This window comes from Pseudophryne corroboree, chromosome 2 (genome assembly GCF_028390025.1).
Source record: "Pseudophryne corroboree isolate aPseCor3 chromosome 2, aPseCor3.hap2, whole genome shotgun sequence".
Classification (NCBI taxonomy): Eukaryota; Metazoa; Chordata; class Amphibia; order Anura; family Myobatrachidae; genus Pseudophryne; species Pseudophryne corroboree.
In genome coordinates, this window is record NC_086445.1 from 392,335,852 (window position 1) to 392,343,686 (window position 7,835).

At 39.8% G+C, this 7,835-nt stretch overlaps 1 pseudogene; it reads right to left on the bottom strand.

Moving 5' to 3' along the window:
- Positions 1 to 1,581: 1,581 nt before the first annotated feature.
- Positions 1,582 to 1,701, bottom strand: LOC135052507 (5S ribosomal RNA; annotated as a pseudogene).
- Positions 1,702 to 7,835: the final 6,134 nt, after the last annotated feature.

A 7,835-nucleotide genomic window follows, 5' to 3' on the forward strand; every position in this document is an offset into this window, starting at 1 on the left:
CTACGCGAATACCAAGTATATACCCTGTTATCCTTGTAGTCCAATTTGACCTGTTTGTACTTGTTCTTTTTGAACTTCAGCAAATCACCTTTAAATTTATCTATGTCCTTGTTTAACTTAGACAGAAGCTCACTGTCTGGGGTTTGGATTGACTTAAATACGTCTGATGCTTCTAATTCGGAGATGTCCTTCCTGATATTAATCAAATCAATGCCTGCCTGTTCAATCACCAGCAGCATTAAGTCAAATGAACACTTATTCAGTATGTTGCACCATCTGGTGCAGAAATCATTGCTATGTCTTCCCAGTGTGGGTTGGTTATGCAACCTGGACCCCCTGCGAATAAATTGCTCTTTATAATATTGCGATAAGGTAAGTCCATGGAGTTGAAGTTCAACTTCCCGTTTCCTTAATCTTAGGAGATCACTGATAAACTCCCTCGGACTGTGAGTGTGAAAGGCCAGTAGGTCAGTGTCATCAAAGAGAATGTGTTCTGCATCAGCATCATTAAACTGTAGCACAGATGTAATTTCCTTACTAGTAGACATTGAAAAAAAGAAAAACTATAATGATAGATATTTGTTTGCTCAGACTAGCACAGGCGTTCTTGATGACACACCACAAGGCTGTATATGTGCAAAAAAAGATACTGGTAACAAGAAAACAATAAAAAAATACTGAAAAGTCCATTATTAACCGAGAAGAGAACATGTAAACTCCACGGGGCAGGTGCACATCAAAAAATTGAGTAACGATAGAAAATCACGACAGCACTCAAAGCCTATGTATATAAAGCAAAAAATGGTGGTGCAAAGCAGCAATAAATATAAAACACTCACTTCTCCAGCGATGCAGAAAAAGTAGACAAGCCAGCACTCACGTGTAGATGAAAGAAAAGAAGGATTTATTCCTTAACCAAATGGCATGGTGATGTACAGCAAACACAGCCCGACAGCTGTTTCAACCGACTGGTCTTTCTCAGGGGCTAACCGCACTGTTGTCAGAACATAAAATATAAGCCTCAAATAGCACCACAATCAACCCAGCAGCATCAGGACGTGTGCTGAGACAAATCCGGGCATGCTAATGCATCCCCTGCTGTCTCCTCCCACTCCATGACACTGGTAACTAAGCTAAACAAACCCGGTGTCATGCATAGCAATGGCTCTGGAGCACGGCAAAATGTGCGGCGGGTGGTCTCAGCAGACTGACTAGTAAATGGCATGCTGATAGTGAGGGGAATTGCAAGGATGCTGTATATCAAAACAGAAGTGAATGAAATGAAGTGATGTGTTTAAAAAAGTAAAAGGAATAGTGCTGAAGCTCAGCAGAACAGGGTTCCCTGAAAGTGCTGGCTAGAAAGTGCAAGGTGCAAAAAGCAGGAAGAAATTACAGGTCTAATAGAAATAATAGCAGGTGACACAAGGACAACCCTCAAAACAACCTACTGCAAAGCAATGCCCACTTGTTACAGCAATCAATATAAATAAGAATATATGTGCAAAAAGAATCCAAACTGCCCTATTGGGGAGAAAACCCACAGAATGCACTATGTCCGCTGCCTTGTGGTATTAAGTGAGTGATGTGCAGCACCCAGTATTCCCAGATCGTCACCGATACTGGTACTGACTGGGCCCAACACTGCTTAGTTTCCAAGATCAACCGGAATTGGACGTTTGCCAGTGTGGAATGGCTGTAAATATCACTAGACCAACATATGTTGTCTACTGGGGAATCCCATATAGGCAGCTGGAATCTGATACTGCTAAATACAACACCAAAGATGGACAATAAGCTGCACATAGTGAGCAAGAGAGGGTCTGCATGGTGGATGTTGAAAGCGAGGGTGAAAGGAAAGGTGTCACTGCTAGTGAAGTGGGGACCTGTCAAGATCGAGTCTCTAGATATAAAGACACACAGCGGTGTCTGACAGCACATAGCATGCAAAGAACATCAATGTGTCGGCGGTGTCTAAGAAAATTAAACCAAACAGCGGAATGCAGAGTCCAACAAAAAGTCACTATAATATATCACAGGAAACAACCTAAACTAAAATCTTCATTGAGGCCAATCGGAGTAAGGCAATTAAGTCTGTGTATCCATTGCAGTTCACGTTGTAGCAAAATTCTGTCCCGATCACCCCCACGTTGTAGGGGCGGTATGGGATCAATGATACAACATTTGAGCTGGTTAACAGTATGATGTGCATCCTTGAAGTGTCTTGCGACCGGTAAGTTAGTAAAGTCTTTTGAGGTGTCTGTAGCAATTAGGCACTTCTTGATAGATGAGCGGTGTTGGCTGAGCCGTTCTTTCATCATGCTACTAGTCTTGCCAACATACAGACGGTTGCATGGGCAATTCAAAATTTAAACAACAAATCTACTGTTACAGTCCAGCCTATATTTGATGGAATATCCCCTCCCATCAGTGGGATTTTTGAAGCGATTGCCTATTATCAGAAAAGAGCAATTTGAACATCCTGTACACTTAAATACTCCCGGTTTGGTGGTAAGCCAATTGGACATCTGTCTAGGTTTCCGCTGTGAAAAGTCTGTCTTGACCAAAAGGTCCTTGAGATTCGGTCCTCGTCTATAAGCAAATCTTGGTATTAGAGATAAGTCTTTTTTCAATGTCTGATCACTGGAGATCAAATGCCAATGTTCCCTGATGTGGTTACGTATAAAGGCTGATGCCATAGTGAACATACTGGAAAAATTGAGCCTATCCCAATCTTTATTGGTAGGATCAGTTTTCACATGTAGAAGTTCAGTTCTGTTAAGTTTCTCAATCCGTGATAAAGCATTATTGATTTCATTCTTGGAGTATCCTCTGTCCAAGAATCTCTGGCACATAGATTCCAAAGCTCCTGGTAATTCCGTTGGATTAGAGGTGATGCGTATCACCCTCAGCAGTTGAGAGAAAGGCAAGCCCTTTTTCAAAGGCGCTGGATGAAAACTGGAGTGCAATAAAAGTGTTACGGTCAGAGTCCTTACTGTAGTTGAAGTTAGCAATGTATTATTCTCCTTTTTGATGGTCACATCCCAAAAATTTATTTGTGTTTTACTGAAAGTCAAACTGAATCTGATGGTTCCAGGGAGGGCGTTGAGTTCATTGATGAATTCCAAAAGATGTTCTTCACTGCCTTGCCAAATAAAAAATAAATCATTGCTGTATCATACATAAAATGCTAAAAAGTGAAAAAAGTGAATTACCAATGATGTGCACCTGCTCATATGCTGCCATAAAAATGTTGGCATAATAGTGCGCCATGTTAGAACCCATGGCGGTCCCTTGTTTCTGCAAGTAGAAACAATTTTCAAAAAGAAAATAATTTTTGTTGAGGATGACATCAATGAGTAACATAAGAAAGGAGACTGGCCATCCAAAATATGCATCGCTGTTGTTGAGAAGATCTCTGCTTGATTCAATACCCTGTATATGGGGGATGTTGGTGTAGAGACTGGAAACGTCCAAAGTGACAAGCAAGGTATCCTCTGTCACACTCTGCACTCCTAATTTCCTCAAAATGTCAGAGGTGTCCTCTATATAGCTTGATGTTCTCCTAACCAGTGGTTGTAGATAAAAGTCGACCAATTGGGAAAGGAGCTGACACAGGGACCCTCTGACGGAGATAATAGGTCGTCCAGGAGGCTGAGTTAGTGATTTGTGTATTTTTGGAAGTGTATACAAAAATCGAATTTTGGGATGTGTGGTGGTCAAAAATTCAGCTGTGCTTTGATTGATATAGCCATTGTTGAGTCCCATTTGTATAATAGAGTCAATCTCTGTTTTGTACACTCCTGTTGGATTGTAAGTGAGTTTTTGATAACACATGGTATCCGAGAGCTGGCTGTTGGCCTCCCGTATGTAGTAGTCGTAATCAAGGAGTACAAATCCTCCGCCTTTGTCCGCAGCTCTGATGATTAACTGGGTGTCATTGCGCAATGAGTCAATGGCTTTTCTCTCTCCCAATGTGATGTTGTGATGGTTAATTCTTTGGTTGGCGATGTATGGAATGGTATCCCTTTTAAGAACCCTCATAAAAGTGTGTAGAGAAGGGTTTTGTGATGGTGGGTCAAATAGGCTTGGCTTTTTTGGTAAACTTGACTGGTTGGTTGAGGATGTTGATCCAAACAAATAGCCCAAGGCCGATTAGAATAAAATATTTAATAACAAAATATTCATAAAAAGTCGTTTACATGAAATCTTTCAAAGATATTATACAAAACCATTTTTTAATAATTCCATCAGTAAAAAAGAGTGTCCAGTAAGTGTTGTGGATATGTAGACTCCCTCACCTTAAAAAGGTGTGAGCTCAACAAAGGGAGTATTTCCACCAACCGGATCACTGACTAATGGCTGACATATGTATATCAAGGGTTCTACTGGGGTAAATGCAGTTAAAGGATTCAAAGGTCATATATATGCATATATATACTTAAAGACTGTCTGATGAACTGAAGGACTACTCATTCATAAGACTATAGGAATATTTGGACTACTGTTAAATATGTATTGTTTAACTTGTCACACAATGTTTTAAGAATAATAATTTAAGGCGTACCATTGTATGTATGTTATGCTATATATATATATATATATATATATATATCTTACCTAAAGAAAAATTCTAAAGTAAATCAGCTTATTGTATTGTATTCTGTGTCTGATACTTACCCATTATTGTGTGAAAAGTAAATGTTCCATGGGTGGACTGGTATTATTAATGACCATCTGTAGAGAGAATATAACATTTATGTTAAGGGTTATCCTAAAATAATCCCTTTTCTATAGCTACTCAAGCATAGAACAAAAGTTAGGGTGGAGGCACGACAAAGAATATTGGTAATATTATCCCATATCACAGTAGTGAGGGTTACATCTGGAGGCACTGCTGAGACGGATAGTTATTCACTCCTGTTTACCATTGAAGTTATAAGTGAAAAAGATATATATACTTGGTGTACTGACCATGGTGTAAATGTGAGAAGTAGTATAGGTTTAGTGGGAAATTTTACTAGTGTAGCTGATGCAGAAGTGATCAAAGTGGTAAATAAATTGTGTGGGATAAAATTGCCAGTTATAATAGATAAGTGGAAAGGAGTTTTAGGAGAAACCTGTGCAGTTTTAATTAATGACCAAAATTTTTTGGATGCCTCTTTGATCCCTGCAAATATATTAGTGGAAAGTGTACCGGGACAAAGATGGATTATTATATGGCCTAGTCAAATAAGTGCGGGGGAGGAGGAAGCCCCAGAAGCTCCTGAGTATAGAGTAGAGGGAAATCAACAGAGTCGTCAGAGTATGGGTGACTCGTCTCGAGCAAATGTACCTAGTAATGACCCCATAGAACCACAAGTAGAAGCTGTCATGGATAAAGTAGTAAATCACTTCAAGAGATGGCACTACGAGGGTGGTTACAGGAGATTAAGAGTTTTTTTCTAGGATACCTCCAGTACCCACTGGGGAAGAAAGATATGAGGTTTGGAGAGAAGCGGCAGTCCAACATTCAGAGGAGTGGAGGGGCGCAGAGCACATAAAAAAACTAAGGATTGTTGAGAGTCTCCGAGGTTCAGCCATGGGGATCATACATGCCACACGTAGAAACAATTCTCATGCCACCTTGAAAGATTATTTCACTGCTTTAGATTATTCTTTTGGAACAATAGAAGAAGTAGATGATATATTATCCAGACTCCATTGGACTTTCCAAGAACCCAATGAGACACTTACAGATTACATTTACTGACTAGACAAATCTTGTATAAACTTTTAGACAAAGGAGGGATTGAACCGAACGAGATTGATGAAAGACGTATGAAGCATGTATTAAGATGAGCTCTAACTAGCAATCCAGTAGCTCAAAAACTGAGGTGCAGCATGCTCAGAACCCCTCCTCCAACCCTGAGTAAGTTAATCAAAGAAGTAAAACTAGAAGTTCAGATAGAGAACCGAGAAAAAAGTTTGAAACGAGTAAAAGCTATATCACCCTCTACTGATGTGTCATCAAACAGTGATAAATTATATCAGTTGTTAGAAGAACAAAATAAGAAATTGGATCAACTCATCACTTTACAGAGTAATAGATCTGTTAACATACCCCTGGGAAGGGGTAGAGGATATGCTCGAAGACTAGATAATAGAGACAATGTCACTTGTTACCACTGTGGACAACTTGGACATCGATCTATTGAATGTCTTCAAAGTGGATCTACTAGAAGGAACAATCAGGTCCCTGCAGACAGAAACATAGAACAGACGGAAAATGTCAGAGGGATGTCGATGAACCCCGCATCGGCTCCCAATCTATCATAGTGTGTGCAATGGAGAGTGCCCAGTGGTCGGATCCCATTCCTGAAGGAATGATGGGAAAGGCCCCAAGGGTACAGGCCTTGATAAATGGGAAAGCATGTATGGTTTTGTTAGACAGTGGTTCTCAAGTATCGATTGTATTTGAGAGTTGGTATCACCAACATTTGTATAATGTACCTATCTTGCCATTTGATGGTTCAGCAATATGGGGATTAAGTAACCAAAAGTATCCCTATTTAGGATACATATCCACACAAATAGAGTTTTTTCAGTCCCCCTTTGGGTATAAAGAACCCTTACCATTAATTGCTTTAGTATGTCCGGATACTCCAGGAGATCAAGGAAATGTGTCTGTCATTGTGGGAACAAACGCCAATCTTTTTAAAACTTTATCCGATTGGTGTTTGGCTCAAGATAATCTGAATACCACAATACATAACAATACACTTCCCAAGATATATTGAGTATGGGAAGCAGCAACATCTATACATGTAATAGAGAGCAAGCCCCTCTAAGGAAAATAGAAGCATTCCAATGTAAACTTATGGAATGTTTCCATGGTAGTGATATTAATGCTAGTGACAAAGAACAATTGCTAGGAGAACTTTATCTTAGAAAACCGGTATTTTCTGTTGAAGAGTGGGATTTAGGTATGGCAGTGGGAGTTGAGCATCGAATTAATTTGACCGATGCTACCCCTTTCAGGGAGAGGTCACGTAGGTTAGCCCCTGCAGATTTTGACAATGTTAGGCAACATTTGAAAATGTTACTTGAGAACCATGTCATAGCCAACTCTGAAAGCCCTTACGCATCACCTATTGTAGTTGCCCGAAAGAAAATCTGTGATATTAGATTATGCATTGATTATAGGACTTTAAACAACCGTACCATCACCGATCAATAAACTGTGCCAAAAGTAGAAGAGGCGTTTGACTGTTTACAAGGCAGCCAATGGTTTTCAGTGTTGGATATGAGGTGTGGGTACTATCAAATTCCCATGAGACCAGAAGATAGAGCCAAAACTGCTTTTATTTGTCCTATACGTTTCTTAGAATTTCTTAAGATGCCCCAGGGAATAAAATGTGCCTCGGCCACTTTTCAATGAACTATGGAATAGACCATCAAGGATATGTGTTACCGAGAGGTACTAGTTTATCTAGACGATATTATTGTATTTGGAAGAACCCTTGCCGAACATAATACTCGACTGATCAAAGTACTGGACAGATTACAACAGAAAGAATTAAAATTATCCATTGACAAATGTAAACTCTGTCAAAAGACAGTTAAATATCTAGGTCATGTGGTTAGTCAAGAGGGTGTATCTACGGACCCAGATAAAGTAGCAGCCGTACAACATTGGCCTCGTCCCCACAAGATAAAAGATCTATGTTCCTTTCTGGGGTTTTGTGGCTACTATCGCCGATTTGTGTCTAACTACTCCAAGATTGCTCGTCCATTGACTGAATTGACAAAAGGATATCCACCTCATAACAAAGGTCATCATACAAAATGTCATCAGC